We start from the raw sequence: 22,092 nt of genomic DNA, 5'->3' as shown, positions 1-22,092 counted from the left end.
GTCTGTATTAGTTCACGAAACCGACTTTGCAAAATATCCTAACAGTGAGAAAGTTAGGACAGTGAAAGGGATCTGACCTAAATGACTCCATGTTTCTCACCTCCCAGCTACCCTTGTTCATTTCCGGGCGCAGACCAAACTAACTAAAAGAGAAATTTAATTTGTAGTTCCAATTTGAAGCAAAGATGTTAACAGCCCTTTCCCAATACAAACCCTCTTCTTGCCTGGGGATCAGTCTGCCTGTATAAAACTAACAAATTAGCCACCAGATTAGAAATTATGATTTAGGAATTGCAGCCAGAGGCTACAAGATTCCTAACCTCCCCAATTGCTCTTAGGGATAACATCACTATGTAAAACCTAAGATTGGTGCTGGAGATATTTTTCAGACCCCGCATTCTGATGCACGAGCTGGGGCCGCTCAGACCTCAATTTGGCGCAACGAGTTCTGCTATCCCACCCAGGAACAGAATACAGCAAGATCCACTTCAACCCCCTATGATTTCATCTCCCACCTGACAAATAAGCATTCCCCACTCCCTGGTCCCCTACCCACCAGTTTATTATTTTTAAAAACCCAGTCTCCGAATTTTCTGGTAAGCTGATTAGAATAACCAAACTCCTCTCTGCGGTTCAGCTGGCTGTGCGTGAACTAAACATTTTCTTTATTGCAATTCCCCTGTCTTGATAAATCGACTCTGGGCAGTGAGCAAGTAGAATCCGTTGGGCGGTTACATTCAAATCCAAGCACTTTGGAGGCCAAGGCTGGCGGATCACCTGTGGTCGGGAGTTCAAGACCAGCCTGACCAACATGGTGAAACCCCGTCTTAAAAAAAAAAAAAAAAAGAAAGAATTCAAGGCGTGTCCACAGGGCAAAGCAAAAACAACTTTATTAAGAAAGTAATGTGATGAAAGAACAGTTACTCCATAGAGAGTAGGACATTCCCGAAAGTAAGAGGAAGAATGAACCACCCTAGGTACAATACTTGTTTATACATAAGATTAAAAAAGATTCATGGTGAGATGTGCTCTGCTACAAGCATTTGTGATAAAGAATTAATCTTCTTAATTACTATATTTTGCAAGAATCAATATTATTATCTTTAAAGCAAAATTAGGAATGCTTCTGTTCCCAAGATACCAGATATCAGGACGCTCCCGAGTCTGGGTCTGTTTCGTAAACATTATTAATCTGTTCCCTTAACTGTAAACATCTAGAGGCTAGGAGTACCTAACTTTCTGGGAGTGCAGCCTAGCAAGCCCCAGCCCCATTTTTCCTATCCTTCACTCAAAATGGAGTCACCCTGGTTTGAACGCTTCTGATATGGGGAAGTTAAATTTTCTTGAGGTTGTTATTCGATTTATGAAGCTTAGTCATAAAACGCAAGAGGTCTTTCACCTGACTGGCACATGTGCTATCTCTGTCTCTCATTCTCTCAATCTTTCCTCATTCACTCTTTGAACCCAGCCAACATACTGTGTGGGAAAGACCAGGTCACTGTCTGTCAAAGATAAACAAGCCAAACGTTATTTAAAGTGTGAAAAACAGATTTTACCCAGTAACTACCAATAGACAGCAGGGGAAAGAGCTGAGCTTCATTCCAACTTGTATAAATGTGACTGGGCCTTTTAAAGAAAGAGTAAAAGAGGAGAGGAAGGAGAGAGCAGAGCTTGAGTAAAAAATTACAAAGGGGGCCAGGCACGGTGGCTCACACCTGTAATCCTAGCACTTTGGAAGGCTGAGGTAGGTGGATCACTTGAGGTCAGGAGTTCAAGACCAGCCTGGCCATCATGGTGAAACCTCATCTTATTAAAAAAAAAAAATTACAAAGGGCGGGTCAATGTTAATGTCCTTAGGCTAGTTGTGTCTCCTAGCCAGCAACTATGAAAATCAGGCTTCTGTCCCCACATAGACTAGAAGATGGAGGCCTTAGTCTTCCTGATGATTTCAATGGGACAGTGGGGGCAGAGGGCCTGGGATCATTTCAGAGACTTGACACTGATCTCCCAGAAGCAACACAAAAATTTGATCCTCACTGTCTCCTACCTCCCTCTCTCTTTCTTCCTTTTCTTTTGCTCTTGAGAGATGATCATCTCTTAAGTGCAAAGGTTTGGAAGGAGCCTCTATGTGCCAAGAATTCTGCAGTTATCACCACATGGTGACCCAAGGCCCCTGACCCTCGGCTGGGTTGAATGAGCCAGTTTAGAAGCAGAAGCAGATCCTTCAGCCTTCAGTCAGGCTGTTCCAGCTGATGTTGTATATAACAGGGATGAATCTTCTCACTGAGCTTTGCCCAGTTGAAATCTGTAGGACAAAAAAATTATCTTTGACATTAACATTCCTTCAAAGAAGGAGATTTTAAGTCACAGCCATTTTTGATCATGGAGGTTTAACTGATTGAGTCTTAGTTGTTGAGCAAGATGCTTGGAGTTGAAATTGCAACTGCCCAGTGAGTTCTTCTGGCCTGCTGCCCAGGTAGAGCCAATTTATCAAGACAAGGGAATTGCAGTAGAGAAAGAGTTTAATATATGCACAGCCAGATAATGGGAGACCAGAGTTGTATGATTCAAATCAGTCTCCTTGAAAATTTGGAGACTAGAATTTTTTTAGGATAATTTGCTGGGCAGGGGTCTAGGGAGGGGAGAACGCCGATTGGTGGAATTGGGCATGAAATCACAGGGAGTCTAAGCAGGTTCTTCCTGGTGTCTTCTGTTCCTTGGTGGGATTGCAGAACTGGTTGAGCCGGATAATCTGGGTGGTGACAGCTGCTCCATCAGAATGCAGGGTCTAAAAATATCTCGAACACCAATCTTAGGTTTTGCAATAGTGATATCCCTTGGAGCAACTGGGGAGGTTAGGAATCTTGTTGCCTCTGGCTGCAAGGCCCCTAAATCAAAATTTCCTAATCATGTTGCTAATTTGTTAGTTCTACAAAGGCAGTCTGGTTTCCAGGCAAGGGAGGAGTTTGTTTCAGGAAAGCACTATTATTATTTTTGTTTCAAAATTAAACTATAAACTAAATTCCTCCTATAGTTAGTTCAGCCTGTGCCCGGGAAGGTACAAGGACAGTTTGGAGGTTAAAGACAAGATGACATGGTTTAGTCAGATCTCTTTCACCATCATTTTCTATCATACTTTTTGCAAGATAGTTTCAAAATGAGAGTTCTAGAATACACTTACCCAACACTTCTTTTCCTTATCTTACCTCCTTGTCCTCCCAGAAGCAGGAATGGCTATCTTGATACACAAATCTGATTGCCATATTTTTTAAGATGATATATATATAGTCAGCCCTCCATATCTGTGGGTTCAATATCTTTGGAAAAAAATTATAAAATTTTTTTATATTTTTAGCACAGACAAGGTTTCACCATGTTGGCCAGGCTGGTCTCACTCCTGATCTCAAGTGACCCACCCACCTCAGCCTCCCAAAGTACTAGGATTACAGGTGTGAGCCACCACACCTGGCCAAGTTTCTTTCAATTTAGCATAATACCTTTGAGAGTCATCCAAGTTATTTTATGTCTCAGTGGGTCTGTTCCTTTTTATTGATAATTAGTACTTCATCGCATGAATGCACATCATTTATTTATGCATTCAGCTCTTGAAGACATCTTGGTTGTTTCCAGTTGTGGATAATTATGAGAAAAGCTGCTATCACATTACATATATATTTCTCAATACTCTTGGGTAAATAGCTAGGAGTGTGCCATGGACTGAATGTGTCTTTCCAAAATTTATATGTTGAAGGCCTAATCCCTAAATACAGTATGATTGTATTTTGAGATAGAACTGTCTGGAGGTAATTAAGGTTGAATGAGATCATAAGGGTGTGGTCCTAATCCAGTATGATTGGTGGCTTTTTAAGAAGAAGAGGTTGGGCGCTGTGACTCATTCCAATAATCCCAGCACCTTGGGAGGCCAAGGCGGGTGGATCACGAGGTAAAGAGATCGAGATCATCCTGGTCAACATGGTGAAGCCCCATCTCTACTAAAAATACAAAAATTAGCTGGGCATGGTGGCGTGTGCCTGTAATCCCAGCTACTCAGGAGGCTGAGGCAGGAGAATTGCTTGAATCCAGGAGGCAGAGGTTGCGGTGAGCCGAGATCGCGCCATTGCACTCCAGCCTGGGTAACAAGAGCGAAACTCCGTCTCAAAAAAAAAAAAAAAAAAGAAGAACAGAAGGATAGCTTGCTTTCTCTCCACACATGTACAGAGGAAGGGCCGTGTGAGGACACAGCAAGAAGGCAAGAAGAGAGGCCTCCCCAGAAACCAAACCAGGCTGGCACCTTCATCTTGGATTTTCCAGCCTCCAGATCTGTGAAAAAATAATTTCTTTTTGTGGGAGGGAGAGAGGGAGGAAGGTGAATTTAAAAAAAAAGAAAATAATAATAATTTCTTTTTTTTAAGCCAGCCAGTCTATGATATTTTGTTGTGGCATGACAAGAAGGCTAAAACAGAGTGGTATTGCCATGTTGTATGGTAAGTGTGTGTCAAACATTTTTTAAAAACTGCCACACTTTTTTTTTGAGACAGAGTCTCATTCTGTCACTCAGAGTGCAGTGGCACAATCTCAGCTCATTGCAACCTCTGCCTTCCAGGTTCAAGTGACTCTCATGCCTCAGCCTCCCATGTAGCTGGGATTACAAGTGTGTGCCACCACACTTGGCTAATTTTTTGTATTTTTAGTAGAGATGGGGTTTCACCATGTTGACCAGGCTGGTCTTAAACTCCTGACCTCAAGTGATCGGCTCACCTCAGCCTCCCAAAGTGCTGGGATTACAGGTGTGAGCCACCAAATCTGGCCCCAAACTTTCTTTCTAAAGTGGCTCTACTATTTGGCATTCCCACTCAACATGGAATTTAAATTCATTTCCTGTGACCATGAAACCATGTTACTCTCTTCATATTAAGTTACCCGATGGCTATTAAAAGTATGTCTTCACTGTGTTTGCAATTTTTTTTATGTGTCTCCCAGAGATACATTTTTTAAAAGATGGATTGCTACCAGCATAAACTGTAGTTTGTTTTGTTAAAGCGAACTAAATATGGCCTGAGAAGGACTCCGTACTTCTCTATTTGAGTCCTTGTGGACAAACTGCAACCTAAATTAATAGGTAGACAAGATTGAAAACCTGTAACAACAGCCGAGTCTTGGCCAATCCCAGCAGATGTACTTCAACCATTCATACACTGAGTGTTCAAACAGTGTTTGAATAAGGCAAACACCAAGCTGTAACCAATCTGCCTGTTCTGTACCTCACTTCACATTTCTGTGCATCATTTTCCTTTTTTTAACCTATATATCGTCTTCTACCACATGGCTTTGCTAGAGTCTCTGAATCTGCTGGGATTCTTGGTGCAGCCTGATTCATGAATCATTCATTACTAAATTAAACTCCTTTAAATTTAATTTGGCAGAAGTTTTTTTTTTTTTTTTCTTTTTTGTAGAGACAGGGTTTCTCCATGTTGGACAGGCTGGTCTTGAACTCCTGACCTCAGGTGATACGCTCACCTCGGGCTCCCAAAGTGCTGGGATTATAGACATGAGCCACCGCACCAGGCCCGGAAGTTTTTCTTTCATCAGATGGTGTCAGCAGTGGGATTTGAAGTAGAGCTTCTAGGGATCCCCAGGAGCGTGAACAGCATGGTGCCTCCAGGACCCGCTTGTGTCCATTGATCTCTCAGAATGGCTGGGAATCGTGGTATATTCTCTCTCTCAGATGTTGGAGCTCCATGGATTTGTGTTTTGAGCTCTCCTAGTTTCTTTGAGCAAATTTCTAATCCAAACTGGGTTTGGAAGTCACAGCAGAAACTGGGTAGGGTCCAGAAACAGATTTGATCCTGGAATTAACTAGCTTGAATCCAATTAAAGGCCTCTTAGGTCTGACTGGGCCAGAAAGGAACTGGTAGTAAGGGGTAATATTGCAGGGGCTACAAAATTTGGCTTTTAAAAATTCATTGGGATTTTTGTGTTCCACCCCTTTGTTTTATTTTTCTTGTGTGCTTAAGTAGGAAAAAGTCATTGGCTGAGTTAATCAAGAGAACCTGAGAGTAAAGCCGGTATTTTAGGTAAAAATGGGATCCTTAATTTCTGGAAAACTGAGTTCTTTTTGGCAAGGGTAACGAAGTCTTAGGGCTGGGCGCGGTGGCTCACGCCTGTAATCCCAGCACTTTGGGAGGCTGAGACGAGTGGATCACGAGGTCAACAGATCGAGACCATCCTGGTCAACATGGTGAAACTCCATCTCTACTAAAAATACAAAAAATTAGCTGGGCATGGTGGGGCGTGCCTGTAATCCCAGCTACTCAGGAGGCTGAGGCAGGAGAATTGCCTGAACCCAGGAGGCAGAGGTTGTGGTGAGCCGAGATCGTGCCATTGCACTCCAGCCTGGGTAACAAGAGCGAAACTCCATCTCAAAAAAAAAAAAAAAAAGGTCTTACAGAAATGGCAAAATCTTACTAAAGATAACTTACAGGAGAACATTTTGGATGAACACCACCATACTGAAGTATATTTAAAAATGAAGGCTGCTCTCAGTAAAGTCTCTTTTGGCTAAGAACAGGATTGGCACTATGGGATTTTTTTTTTTTTTTTTTTTTTTTTTTTGAGACGGAGTTTCGCTCTTGTTACCCAGGCTGGAGTGTAATGGTGCGATCTCGGCTCACCGCAGCCTCCGCCTCCTGGGTTCAGGTGATTCTCCTGCCTCAGCCTCCTGAGTAGCTTTTCTTATCTTTTCTATTACTTAGGTCTCTATTGCCCCGAGACCACGTGTTGAAACTCCTAGTCAGAGTTTGGACTAAAGACAACAGGGCTCATCTAAGGGCAAATTTAAGGCTTTCCAGTTTTATGTTGGGTGCTAAGCAGAGTGGCTAATGTCTATGTTTTACCACATGTATTTTGCTCTGGCCAGAGCAACAACAAAAAAATTTTCCTTCATGATGTGGCTCGGCCCCCAGCACAATGATGTGGTAAATTTGGTCACTAGGGCCACACTCAGGGGCAAAAATCCCAGAAGACTGGCATGCTGGCAAAAGGGTAAGAATTTCTTACCAGTCACATGTCTGGCTTTTCTTCCTCTTTTTCTGTGTGCAAACTGGTTAAATGAATGGTAAAAAAAAGCACTGCTTATCTCCTTTGAATTTTTTTTTAAACATGAACCAAAGGGTTTAACAACTTAGCGAGGAATGTGTGAAATCCTACCAACTTAATAGAGTTCTGCAAATTAGTAACAAGTGTAAAATGAAAGGAAGGGTCCCTTGGAGATTTGAAATTCTTCTGTTGAGAATCCTGTCTTCTTTATTCAAGACATTTGTAGCCATTTTTAGAATTCACTCAAGAACAAACTTCTTAATATAGGTATCACCAAATGAGTCATGGCAAAAAATACACGAAGGGAAATACCACCGCGTCGAAAAGGATGAAGAGCCAGAGGTCTAACCAGTAGGAGTGTTTAGGTAGCCCGTTTGCCCTGGACTGAGGCCGCACATCGAGGTTCTGCCTCCCTGCCTCGCTCTGGCCTTGCCGCTCCCGGGGACCATCTTGACCATCACCACCTGGTGCGTCCACCTCCATCTCGCTCCTGCAGCTTCGTAACAACCCTAGAACCTGAAAATCTGAATTTTTTTTTTTTTTTTAAACACGGGGTTTCACCATGTTGACCAGGATGGTCTTGAACTTCTGGCCTCATGATCCACCCACCTCGGCCATCCAAAGTTCTGGGATTACAGGAATGAGCCACTGTACCCAGTGAAGAGTTTTATTTAATACAAAAAAAGAATTCTGAGGATGGTCTTAAGCTGTAGTGAATCTAGTATGATTTGTGTCTTTTCTGTATTATTCTGTCATAAAAGAGGGGTATCTTAGAATAGAATATGGGCCTAGGACTCCCGTAAGCCAACTGTTCAAGGTGCCCCAGCAAATTGGATAAGGTTTTTCTTCTTGTCTTGTATGTCCTTGGGAACTGGACTTTGTAACCATGTGGCTGTGCTTTCTCTTTTCACACTGGTAGCCTGGTTCAATCCCTAGCTTAGGGGATGAGTCTTTCTGATTTATATTTGGGTGACCTTCGCCATTTTTAAATTATCTTCCCCTCCATGAACTGTCTTTAATTTTCCTTTCTCAGGGGCCAGGCATGGTGGGCCAGCACTTTGGGAATCTGAGGTGGGTGGATCACCTAAGGTCAGGAGTTCAAGACCAGTCTGGTCAACATGGTGAAACCCTGTCTCTACTAAATATACAAAAAAAAATTAGCCAGGCGTGGTGGCAGGTGCCTGTAATCTCAGCTACTTGGGAGCCTAAGGCAGGAGAATTGCTTGAACCCAGGAGGGGGAGGTTGCAGTGAGCCAAGATTGAGCCATTGTACTCCAGCCTGGGCAACAGAGAGAAACTCTGTCTCCAAAAAAAAAAAAAAAATTTCCTTTCTCAGAGCACCTATGAGGTTACTTTTGGTAAAGTTTAAAAGCCAGAAATATTGGCCATTTTGCCTGTCTAAAGTCGGTAATAAGAAATTTTGAAATGATTTTATTAAATAGTGCTGTGGTTAAAAGTCAGCTCAATTAAAAGTGGATATTCAAGATATAACAGCGTGGGACTCCTTGGGAAAAACAGAAGTCACCATAGATCCTTTCTGTGCTCTGTTCTTCCAAAGGCTCCACCCATTCCACCCTAAAGCCAATAACCAATTAAGAAACTGAAAAACTGGCAGATGAAAAATCTTACAACTACTGTAGTAATCTTCTTCTGTCTGTCTGTGTAGTTATATATGTATTGTGTGTGTGTGTGTGTGTGTGTGTGTGTGTGTGTGTAATGTTTATATAAAATAGTTCTAATTAATTGGCTTAAGGAAAAATAAGCACTTAAATAAAATGTTTTAAAAGAAAAATAAAAACCTTAATGCCTTTTAGTTCAGTAACCTTAGTAATCTTTAGGAAATAAAAATAGCTTTAAAGATTATTAACAAAATAAGGACATTAGCCTAAATTATACAGGTCAGATATTAGGTTTCCTAAATGCTTTAAGGTCATAAAATGCTGTAACTTTTAAAAATCATTCCATTTGTTTTGGAGACATTAAATTCTAAATAAAGCCTGGGGATATATGGAATTAGTCATGCCCCTAGCTATGCAAAGAAGGTTGTAAAGAAAATAAATCTTGTACAAGAAAACATCTGATATGATAAATTCTTGTCACAGTAAAATGACTGGTTGTTTAAAAAGAGGAATGTTTAGGACAAGTCAGAAAGTCCAACCATGTCATAGATGGTCTAAGTTGTGAAAAGCTTCATAAAAAGAAAATTTGTATACCAAAAGTGAACATTGCTAACAATTACCATTATAACATGTAATTAAGACTACTAAAATTATAGGTTGGCCTGGTGCGGTGGCTCACCCCTGTAATCCCAGCACTTTGGGAGGCTGAGGTGGGAGGATCACTTGACATCAGGAGTTCAAGACCAGCCTGACCAACATGGTGAAACCCCGTCTCTACTAAAAATACAAAAATTAGCCAGGTGTGGTGGTGGACACCTGTAATCCCAGCTACTCAGGAGGCTGAGGCAGGAGAATCACTTCAACCCAGGAGGCAGAGGTTGCAGTGAGCTGAGATCATAGCAGTCTGTTCTACCCTGGGTGACAAAAGTGAAACTGTCTCAAAAAATAAAAAATAAAAGAATAAAAAAAATTATGCATTAAAATATTGACTACATTTAAAGAGGTATTATTCGATTTTTCCCTAAATTCAACATTGAAATAAAAGCACAACAGCGTTTTCTTAAAGCACTAATCTGCTCTTTAACAAAAATTTGCAAAGGGTTATAAAAGGCTTATTAAAATCTTGCCTTATGGTCAAACTGATTAAGATTGGATAGATATGTCTACGCGATTTTACTAAAAATTGGGGTTGGCATTAACAGTCCACTAATGCAAAGGTGAAATTTGTCTTTCTATCTTCAACAAGATTTTCATGTAATATTAAAAGATAATTACATTTTTTGTAGGCCTTTTAAATACACTACCAAAAAAAGAAGGAAAAGACAAATGACAGATTGTTTGGAAAGCTAAGCCTTCCCTTTATTAATGAGTAAAGGTTTTTGCCTTTAAAATTTTTTTGAGTCATTAGTTAGGCTAAATGAATGATTTATGGTGACCTGAAATTCTTGTTCATGATATCAAGTGTTTTAAACCTTTTTTACTTTTTTTTTTTTACATAATTTTTCTCTTTTTTTTTTTTTAAAGAGACGGGGTCTCGCTATGTTGCCCAGGCTGGAGTGCAGTGGCTATTCACAGGCACGATCCCACTACTGATCAGCATGGGAGTTTTGACCTGCTCCATTTCCAACCTGGACCGCTTCACCCCTCCTTAGGCAACCTGGTGGTCCTCTGCTCCTGGGAGGTCACCATAGTGATGCTGAACTTCGTGTGGACACCCGATCAGCATAGCGCACTACAGCCCAGAACTCCTGGGCCCAAGTGATTCTCCCACCTCAGCCTCCCGAGTAGCTGAGACTACAGCCACGTGCCACCATGCCTGGCATGTTTTATTTTTATTTTTTTTGCACATGTTCTCAGGTAAGTAATGTTATCTATTTCATGCTTGTAGAATTTTGGGACCAACATTTTCTTATCATCTCATTATTTCTCTGTCTCTTTCTATCTCAGCTGGTAGAGTTTCTTGAGGGAATCTGTGGGGATCGCTCCGTGTGAGGCCCCTGGGAAATGGGCCTCGCCATACGGTGAGCTTGAGCCCAGACACAGATCCCTGGTTGGAGGAGTCGAGCTGAGGGAAAGCAGGAACCGAGAGAGGGACTACGTTATTCTAAATAATTAACAGACATTACTTTATGGATATGAGGACTTGGGAGGCAATGTGTCCACTTTCGGCTTCTTATGGTTTATTGCTTGATTGTGTTCATTTTGGACCCTTGTTACCTTCATTGTAAAATATTAACTTAAGTATTTACACTTGGTAACTTACTTACCGTAACTTACTGGGTGTAACTGTAACTTACTTACCATAGCTTACAGGGCGTAACTGTAACTTACCATAGCTTACAGGGCGTGACTGTAACTTACTTACCTTGACCTATTGGGGGTAACCTACTTACTGGAAGTAACCTACTTACTGGGGGTAACCTACTTACTGGACTTAACTTACTTACTGGGCGTAACTTAGTGGGCGTAACTTGCTTACTGTAACTTAAATACGTTGATCTGGTGTAAACAACTTTGACTTCGGAAAAGTATATAATGAAACGTATTGCAAAAATAAAAATGGCTGCTTGGACATAGCCTAAGCCAGCCCTCCAGACTCCACTTTCCTTTATTCTTTCACTTCCGCGCACTCTTTCCCTCAGGTTGAACGAGACATCTACGTTGGCGGTCTCAGGGACTCCTGCAGGTCGGTAGTCCCCCGGCAGATGTGCCAGACCCCAACAGTTTCTGCTGGTAAATTTTATTTTTTATTTTTGGAGAGAAGGAAAGAAAAAAAAGGAGTAAAGAAGAGGAAGAAAGAGGAAGAAAAAAAGGGAGAGAGAACAGAAATGTTGCTTTATTCTAAAAAATGGGTATTAATAATTTCCAATCAATATTTTATTTAAACCTATGAGTAGGTGTGATGTGGTATTGACAAGAATGTATATTTTGTGTATTTAAAGTGGAGAGCTCTATAAATATTTGTTAAGTTTACTTGTTCTGGATGTGAGTTCGAGTTCTTGATATCCTTATTAATTTTCTGTATCACTGAGTCTAAGTCTCTATGTATCTGGGTGTTAGGATCATTAGCTCTTATTGTTGCGTTGATCCTTTTGCCACTATATCTTTGTTGCTTTAAAATCTATTTTATCAGATGTGAGAATTGCAACTCCTGCTTTTTATTTATTTATTTTCACTCTCCATTTGGTTGGTAAATCTTTTTCCATTCGTTTGTTTTGAGTCTTTGTGTATCTTTGCATGTGAAATGGGTCTGGATGTAGCATACCGTTGGGTTTTGGCTGTATCTTTTGATTGAGGGATTTAGTCGATTTAAATTTAGGGTTATTGCCATTTGATGTTGACTGGCTGTTTTATCCATTCGTTGATGTAAATTCTTCTTTATGTTGATACTCTTTACTTTTTGGTATATTTTCTTTCTATGTGTAATGCTTCTTTCAGAAGCTCTTGTAAAGCAGGCCTGATGGTAACAAAATCTCTGAGTACTTGCTTGTTCATCAAAGATTTTATTTTTCCTTCAGTTGTGAAGCTTAGTTTGGCTGGACATGAAATTCTGGGCTGAAAGTTCTGTTCTTTAAGGATGTTGAATATTGGCCCCCACTCTCTTCTGGCTTGTAGGGTTTCTGCTGAGAGATCTGCTGTAAGTCTGATAGGCTTCCCTTTGTGGATAACCTGACCTTTCTCTCTGGCTGCTCTTAGTATTCTCTCCTTCGTTTCAACCCTGGTGAATCTAACGATTATGTGCCTTGGGGTTGCTCTTCTTGAGGAATATCTTTGTGGTGTTCTCTGTATTACCTGGGGTTGAATATTGTCCTGCTTTGCTAGGTTGGGAAAATTTTCCTGAATAATATCCTGAAGAATATTTTCCAGCTTGGATTCATTCTCTCCGTTGCATTCAGGTACACCTATCAAACGTGAATTAGGTCTTTTCACATAGTCCCATATTTCTTAGAGACTGCTCATTCCTTTTTATCCTTTTTTCTCTATTTTTGTCTTCTTGTTTTATTTCATTAAGTTGGTCTTCGACCTCTGATATCCTTTCTTCTGCTTGATCAATTCGAGTGTTTAAACCTGTGCATACTTCTAGCAGTTCCCATATTGTATTCTTCAGTTCCATTAATTCACTTATATTCCTCTTTAAATTGTCTATTCTCATTAGGATTTCATCAAACCTTTTTTCAAAGTTCTTAGTTTCTTTACATTGGGCTACAACATGTTTTTTTAACTCACAGAAGTTTCTTATTATCCATCTTCTGAAGCCTGATTCTGTTAATGGGATGCACTCTTTCTCCATCAAGCCTTGTTCCCTTGTTGATGAGGAACTGTGATCCTCTTTAGAGGGAGAGGCATTCTGATTTTGAGTATTCTCAGCCTTTTTATGCTGGTTTCTTCCCATCATTGTAAATTTATCCACCTGTCATCTTTGTAATGATCAACTTTCAAATTAGGTCTCTGAGTGGACGTCCAAGTTGTTATTTCCCAGGGCCGAAATATGAGCAACCCAGTGCACCAGCCAAAACAGCGGCGTTAAGACTGATGGTGCTTTTCTGCCCAGGAATCTCCAGTCTGGCTTCCTTCTTGAGTCCGTAATAGGCGACTCTGCCTTCCCGGAGCTCCAAACGTCGGTCAGAAGGGGAACCGGTCCTGTTTACTCTGCACCAAGAGCTGCCGCGCCAAAGTGCTGGCAAAACTGCTGCGCTGGCCACAAGAGTCGCGCTGGCGACCCATGGGGCTCCTCCACTGGGAATCTTCTGCTCTGTGAGCAACAAAAATTAGTCTGAAAGTGTGGCGTCCTCTCGTTCTCTGTGCTTTCACTGGGAGCTGCAATCCCGAGATGTTAGTGATCAGCCATCTTGGATTGTTCTCACGTGGCATATTTTAAACCTTAATCATATTTAATAGGCTTTCCAAAATCAAGTTTCAGCTTCAAAATGGTCTTTTCTAACCTTTAGCTTTGGAATGCTACAGAGGACCCCTGAAGCATCCAAAAGAGAGGTAAACAGAATTATTTAACATGTTAAGTTACATGGAAAGCATTGTCAAAATAAAAACAATGTTTAATTTTCAGGTTATATTTTAGTAAATGATATTAATATATGTTCCAAAATTGTATGAAAATTTCTAAAATTCTAATATGTCTAAATATATGCTATCAATCATATTGATGATTATTATGTAAAGTTATTGTATGCAACAGAAATAACCAAATCTCCTTGTATAAAACTGCTAACCCAAACAGAACAAAAAAATTAATTAAATACCAAGAAAATACTTAGCCAGATTTTCATGATAAACCAGCCGATAGTGAAATTGTTTAGATGCATCCTCTGAACCCACATCATGGGTTAAAGAGAACTTTGCCAGCAGGCCTTCACTCTTCTAGAAGGACATCCTTTCTTAGGTCCTTTTTTCACGGTTTAGAATAAAAGAGGAAGTAATTAAAAATGTATCCCTCGGGCCGGGCGTGGTGGCTCAAGCCTGTAATCCAAGCACTTTGGAGGCAGGGGCAGGTGGATCACCTCAGGTCGGGAGTTCAAGACCAGCCTGACCAACATGGTGAAACCCCGTCTTTAAAAAATAAAAATAAAAAGAGAGAGAAAAATGTATCCCTCGTGATACAATTTAAACTTCATAGTCTAAGTCAAATTACCTAAAATAACCCATTAGTTATCAGTGCTATGCACCTAATTTGGAGAAACAACTGATATCCAACAGGACAGAAGTTGAATGTTAAGCATGGACTCTTGGAGAACCAGGATGGCTGCCTTGTCCTTCCTGAGTCCTTAAAGCTTCTGTTACTAAGGGTTCTGCGACTCATCATGGAAAAAAATCAAATAATCCAAATTAAATATATTAATGTGGTGACTTATAAATTGCAAAAACAGTTTTAAAACAATTTTTGGTTCCATATTCTTGGGAAGACAATCAAACCTTCAGGTACATTTGGCTACCTGATGGGTCACTTAAACATTTATAAAGGAATTTCCTTCAATTGTCATTTTTTTTTTAAGATCAGGTTTCACCATGTTGGTCAGGCTGGTCTTGAACTCCCAACCTCAGGTGATCTGCCCGCCTTGGCCTCCAAAGTGCTTGGTTTACAGGCATGAGCCACCATGCCCGGCCTCAATTGTCATTTTTAATGTGTGTTTTATAACAATTATTATGCACAGTTTATTTTTATCAGGTAAAGAATGCTTTTTATGGTTCACTGAGGACAGTCAATCCCTACACAATCTAGAACATGAAGATTGGATCTTCTGAGAACATTAGAGAAAGGCTGTCCTTGCCATCCACACTGCAACAGAACTTTGACATCTCGAGCCTTGGGTTCATCATCTCACAACTGAGAAGGATCCCTCTGCACTCTTGGAAGTGTACACCCATTGGAACCCTTAAGGTGAAACTAACCAGGAAAGTTTCTCCCCAAAGGAAGATGGCATCCTTGATGTGAAGAGCTCTCCCCAAGATCACCGTCAAGACTTCTACTATCATAAAATGCTTATCTTTGAATGTTTTTCCCTGTTTATGCCTCTATGAAAAATAAAAATGAAAAGGGGGTCTATGGCTGGGCCTGGCGGCTCACGCCTGTAATCCAAGCACTTTGGAGGCCAAGGCGGGCAGATCACCTGAGGGCAGGAGTTCAAGACCTACCTGACCAATATGGTGAAACCTCATCTTTAAAAAAAAAGAAAGAAAGAAAAGGGGGTCTATCATGTACACTTATAGGGTATAATATTATTTGTGAAGGATTTTGCAGCCAGCCTTATACATGAATAACCTTATACTTTGTTAGATAAAAGATAAAAACCCAATGCAGGTAATAAACTTTAATGGTACATACAATGCCTCATTTTCAGTCGAAAGTCCTCTTAACCCACCTCATTTTAAAGAGAACTTTGCCAGGAGGACTTCACTTTTCTAGAAGGACCTCATTTCTTAGGTCCTTTTTCCATGACTTAGAATAAAAGAGTCAGTAATTAAAAATGTATCCCTTATAATAGGCTCTATAGCAATTTCTACTGTAAAGCCTTTGGTTCCAAAACAAACTTTAAATTCTCTTGTGAAATTTTAAATTCTATTATTTAGCATGACTTGTGAAAGTCATGCTAAATAATAGAATTAGCTAAAGAGAAAGGTACCTGTACAGCTGCTAACACTTGTAGTTTCTGGAGAAATACAAATGTAGATTATAAAAATTCAGTTGCAAGAGTTAACGAAAAAAAATCATTGAATCAAGTGAATAGACTCTTCATCTAGCTTTTTTAATGTATTTAATTTTATGTGGCTAGGTTTATGGGGACCCTGGGTAATGAGCATACCCTTGGTATTATCCTCTGGATAGTCATAATAATGGTCTCCCTGGTGTGCTGTATTCTCTCGAGGTTTTAAATGCTTGAACACAGCCATCTCTAGAATGTCAAATGGTCTCTTTTCAATTGCAATAACAAGGACTGAAAAATATGTGTGACCATGAGGATGCCATAACCTATGAATGACATGCTGAGACTGGAAACTGAAAATCATGGTAACAGAGAGTGGTGCTAAGGCCCTATGTTTTGGTCACACTCTCACCTAAGTGAGAACCTGACCCAAAAGGGGGGCCTTTTTAAAAGAAAACTGTGGGAGGCCATTGTTTTGGACTAAGCTCATGCACCAGACCCCAACAGGCCAAACCAAACTAAAATGGAGTTGCTCATGCTAAATGTGACATCATCAGACTGAGACTTTGAGGCAACACATAGATCCTAGAACAGACCAGGTTTTGTTTTCCTTCTGTAAACAGGACGTTCCAGCATAAAGGGGTTTCCTCTGCTCAGTCCTTTCCTACCTTTGCAAAACTCACTCTTCTACTGCTTCCCAGTGGGTTTCAAGACCAAAGAAATACATTTACGATGGTGATAGTAACATCAATAACTCAAGTTTTGGTCAGTCTTTCAAAATTAAGAAAATGACCAAAAGGGGGTAATTGTTAAAGCGAACTATGCCTGAGAAGGACTCCGCACTTCCACATTTGAGTCCTTGTGGACAAACTGCAACCTAGGTGAATAGGTAGAGAAGATTGAAAGCCTAACTTAGAAGTATGTACCTGTTACAATAGCTGAGTCTTGGCCAATCCCAGTGGCTATGCTTCAACCATTCATACACTGCTGAGTGTTCAAACCGTGTTTAAATATGGCAAACGTGAAGTTGTAACCAACTGGCTGTTCTGTACCTCACTTCCAATTTCAGTGCATTTCCCTTTTTTGCCTATAAATCTTCTTCCAACAGGTGCTGTGCTGGAGGCTCTGAATCTGCTGTGATTCTGGGGGCTGCCTGATTTGCAAATCGTTTATTGCTCAATTAAACTCCTTTAAATTTAATTCAGCTGAAGGTTTTCTTTGATCAGTTTCAAATGTTCACTTGCAGATGCTATCTACTCAAGCAAGGCTGAGGCAAATTTACATTTTCCCTGATATATGAGGAGTCTCTGGTGGAGATCTGAGTTAACCAGAACCCTTTTTTCTGATAAATTTCACTCAGGTATTTGTGGTCCTTATGGACTAATACTCTGAGCCCAGCAGGTCTACCCCTCAAACAAACTCTTCTTATTGTGAACGAGAAACTGCTAAAAATTCAATCCACAGTATAAATTACAAGCAAGTAGCTAATTTCACACACAGGGAAGCCCAAGGAATAAACACTGCCCTTTTAGCCCTCTGTGTCATTATAAACAATTATTGTGGCTGGGTGTGGTGGCACATACCTGTAATCCGTGCTACTCTGGAGACTGAGAAAGGAGACTCCCTTGAACCCTGGAGGCAGAGGTTGCAGTGAGCCGAGATCCTGCCACTGCACTCCAGTCTGGGAGACAGAGCGAGACTCCATCTCATAAAAACCCAAAACACAGCCGGGCGCAGTGGCTCACGCCTGTAATCCCAGCACTTTGGGAGGCCGAGGCGGGTGGATCACCAGGTCAAGAGATCAAGACCATCCTGGTCAACATGGTGAAACCCTGTCTCAACTAAAAATACAAAAAATTAGCTGGGCGTGGTGGCGTGTGCCTGTAATCCCAGCTACTCAGGAGGCTGAGGCAGGAGAATTGCCTGAACCCAGGAGGCAGAGCTTGCGGTGAGCCGAGATTGTGCCATTGCACTCCAGCCTGGGTAACAAGAGTGAAACTCCGTCTCAACAAAAAAAAAAAGAAAGTAAAGGAATAGGCCGGGCACGCCTGTAATCCAAGCACTTTGGGAGGCTGAGTGGGCAGATCACCTGAGGTCAGGAATTTGAGACCAGCCTGGACAACATGGTGAAACCCCACCTCTACTAAAAATACAAAAATCAGCTAGTTGTGGTGGTGTGGTGGTGTGTACCTGTAGTCCCAGCTGCTCGGGAGGCTGAGGCAGGAGAATTGCTTGAACCTAGGTGGCAGAGGTTACAGTGAGCTGAGATCTGGGATTCTGTCTCAAAAAAAAAAAAAGAAAGTAAAGAAATAAAAGAAAAGAATGGCTACTCCACAGGCAGAGCAGGAGTGTGGACCACTCACATATTGTTACTTCTAGATTATATGCTAAACAAGGGGTGGATTATTCATGAGTTTTCTAAGAAAGGGGGTGGACAATTCCTGGAACTGAGGGTTCCTCCCCTTTTTAGACCACATAGGGTAACTTCCTGTTGTTGCTGTGGCATTTGTAAACTGTCATGGCATTGGTGGAAGTGTCTTTAGCATGCTAATACATTGTAATTAGCATATAATGAGCCGTGAGGATGACCAAAGGTTACTTTCATAGCCATTTTGGTTTTGTTGGGTTTTGGCTGCCTTCTCTGAGGCAACGTGTTTTATCAGCAAGGTCTTTGTGACCTGTATCTTGTGCTGACCAATCTCATCCTGTGACTTAGAATGCTTCACCTCCTGGGAATGCAGCCCAGTAGGTCTCAGCCTCATTTTACCCAGACCCTATTAAAGATGGAATTCTCTGGTTGTAACACCTCTGGCACTTGTACAGCCTGTAAAACTGTGAGCCTATTAAACCTTGCCTCTTTTTTTTTTTTTGAGATGGAGTTTTGCACTGTCACCCAGGCTGGAGTGCAATGGCACAATCTGGGCTCACTGCAACCTCTTCCTCCGGGGTTCAAGTGATCAATTCTCCTGCCTTCCTCCTGAGTAGCTGAGATTACAGGCACCTGCCACCATGCTTGGCTAAATTTTTCTTAAATTATTTTTAGTGGGGACAGGGTTTCACCATGTTGGTCAGGCTGGTCTCGAACTTATGAACTCAGGTGATCCACCAGCCTTGGCCTCCCAAAGTGCTGGGATTATAGGCATGAACCACTGTGCCTGGCCTCAGGTGTTTTTTCTTTTTTTAAATTTATAGCAACACAAGAACAGCCTAATATAGACACTTTTCCCTATTTTTGTCTTCCTTCTTGCATTCAGGCCATAAGATGTTTCTTTTCACTGGGCTCGCCATATGATCTCTTGGTAACCCTTTTTCTTCTTTCTTTTAATGGGGGGAGGGCTACTTGCAAACTAAGTAAGTAAAGTGTCTGTGAATATGTATCAAGTTAAAGATTAATAGGCCATGGCCAGTACAGAGGCTCATGCCTATAATTCCAACACTTTGGGAGGCTGAGGTGGGAGGATAGCCTGAGTCCAGGAGTTTGAGACCTGCCTGGGCAACATCACAAGACCCTGTCTCTACAATAATTTAAAAAATTTGCCAAGCATTCTGGTGTGTGCTTGTGGTCCCAGGTACTTGGAAGGCTGAGGCAAGAGGATTGCTTGAGCCCAGGGGTTCAAGTCTGCAGTGAGCTGTGATTACACTACTGCATCTCTGCCTGAGCAATAGAGTGAGACCCTGTCTTTAAAATAAAAACAAAAGGAAAGAAAAAGGCCACAAGTGAAGGCACTGCCTTGAGTAAAGGGCATGAACATTAATGATTGAGTTTAAGAGATTTGGTCCTTGGAGCCTGATTAGTCATTTATTCATTCATTTAGCCAGAGAGCCTACCATCCATCCATTAAAACATTCAACAAATGTTTAGTAAATGCCTACTGTATGTCAAGTACTTTGCCAGACACAGGATATAGTAGTAAATGAGATGAGCATGGTCTGCCCTTATCCAGCTGTGATCTCATGGGGAAAACAGACCTAGAACAAGAATTAGCAAATGTGAATACAACGTATCATAAAAGTAAAATTCAGGGACCTATAGGAATGCATCACGGAAGACCTTAACCACATATATGCGTTTGAGAGTCAGAAAGAGGGAGAGAGAGAGAAGGGTTGGGATAGGGGTGATTGGGTAGGTAGGAGTGGACATAGGTTTTTCTTTCTTGCCTTTTATTTCCCTGGGGAGGAATCTGAAAGTCTTAGCTAAAGGAAGGGAAGGAGTATTTGTTTCCAAGGAACAAGCTTATTAAGGCAAAGATATAAGCTTTATAAGCTTATATCTTATAAAGAGGGAAAAGCATGGGTCGTTCAGGGAGTTAAAGGAACGTGAATGTGGTTTAAGTGTAAAAAGTGAAAGGAAAAAGCACAAGATGTGGGTACAGATAAAGTCAAAGCCCTGGGGAAAATACTGGCCTTGATTCTGAAGGTGATTAGAAGCCACTTAGGGATTTAGGCTAAGGAGGGCAGTAACATTCCTCTCTCCCAAGAACTGAGAGTAGAATGTTTAGCACTAAATAGGTGCTCAGCAGATGTGAGCTACACATCTGGCTTGACTGACTTCCAGGTCACAGCTGAATTCTGTGCTCCTGAGATTAAATCTACCATGCTGGTAGGACGGACTCCTCAGTCATCATTCAAAATGTGAACTCTTCCACCTGAGCCAGGATGAAATCTTTCTCTCCTTGTTGTCAGCCTTCCTTTTGCCCCCTGGGAGGCACTCCCAGCTAATTTCCTTTTTTTCTTTCTTTCTTTCTTTTTTTTTTTAAGATGGAATCTGGCTCTGTCGCCCAGGCTGGGGTGCAGTGAGCCACTCCAGCCTGGGCAAAAGAGTGAGACTGTGTCTCAAAAAACAAAACACAGGCCAGGCACCATGCCTCACGCCTGTAATCCCTGCACTTTGGGAGGCCAAGACGGGTGGATCACCTGAGGTCAGGAGTTCAAGACCAACCTACCCAACATGGTGAAACCCCCTTCTCTACTAAAAATACAAAAATTAGCTAGGCGTGGTGATGAGTGTCTGCAATCCCAGCTACTCAGGAGGCTGAGGCAGGAGAATTGCTTGAATCTGGAAGGCGGTGAACTGAGATCGTGCCAGTACACTCCAGCCTAGGCAACAGAGTGAGACTCCGTCTTAAAAAAAAATCAGGTCTCTTGGGAACTAAGGGAAAGAACACACTCATTATTGGGCACCAGGCCATTCATGAGGGATCCACCTCTGTGACCAAAACACCTCCCATTAGGCCCCACCTCTAACACTGGGGAGCAAATTTCAACCTGAGGGCCAAATAGCCAAACCATAGCAAGCATATTTGGTGTTGAGAGAAATGACTCAAACCCTTCCTGGTGCTGGTCCTGGTCCTGGTTGCTTCCTGTCCTCTTTGAGTAGAGGAAGTGACTTTTCTCTTCTGGATCCTTTCCTCTCCTGCCCTCTGAGGAATCTTCTGCAGTTTATGATCCTTGTGCAATGCAAGGTGTTGAGCAGCACCGCTGGTATTGTAACTGCCCAATCGGTTCACCTCACCCGCTGCTTAGAGCCGATTGATCAAGACAGGGAGCTTGCAATGGAGAAAGAGTAATTCACACAGAGCCAGCTGTGTGGGAGACTGGAGTTTTATTACTACTCAAATCTGTCTCCCCAAGCATTTGGGGATCAGAATTCTTTTTTTTTTTTTTTTTTTTTTTTGAAACGGAGTTTCTCTCTTGATACCCAGGCTGGAGTGCAATGGCACGATCTTGGCTCACTGCAACCTCCGCCTCCTGGGTTCAAGCAATTCTCCTGCCTCAGCCTCCCGAGTAGCTGGGATTACAGGCATGTGCCACCATGCCCAGCTAATTTTTGTATTTTTAGTAGAGACGGGGTTTCACCATGTTGGCCAGGATGGTCTCGATCTCTTGACCTAGTGATCCACCCGCCTCAGCCTCCCAAAGTGCTGGGATTACAGGCATGAGCCACTGTGCCCGGCCCAGAATTCTTAAAGATAATTTGGCAGGTAGGGGCTTGGGAAGTGGGGAGTGCTGACTGGTCAGGTTGGAGATGGAATCACAGGGGGTCGAAGTGAGGTTTTCTTGCTGTTTCTGTTCCTGGGTGGGATGGCAGAACTGGTTGAGCCAGATTACGGGTCTGGGTGGTGTCAACTGATCCATTGAGTGCAGAGTCTGCAAAATATCTCAAGCACTGATCTTAGGTTTTACGTTAGTGATGTTACCCCAGGAGCAATTTAGAGACGTTC

At 41.7% G+C, this 22,092-nt stretch overlaps 1 pseudogene; it reads right to left on the bottom strand.

The window, feature by feature from the left end:
• Window positions 1–7,201: 7,201 nt before the first annotated feature.
• On the bottom strand, window positions 7,202–7,619 carry LOC100409940 (sarcoplasmic/endoplasmic reticulum calcium ATPase regulator ARLN pseudogene; annotated as a pseudogene).
• Window positions 7,620–22,092: the final 14,473 nt, after the last annotated feature.

This window comes from Callithrix jacchus, chromosome 20 (genome assembly GCF_049354715.1).
Source record: "Callithrix jacchus isolate 240 chromosome 20, calJac240_pri, whole genome shotgun sequence".
Lineage (NCBI taxonomy): Eukaryota > Metazoa > Chordata > Mammalia > Primates > Cebidae > Callithrix > Callithrix jacchus.
Note: the sequence above shows the minus strand (reverse complement) of the source record. Positions and strands in the feature narration are given on the sequence as shown.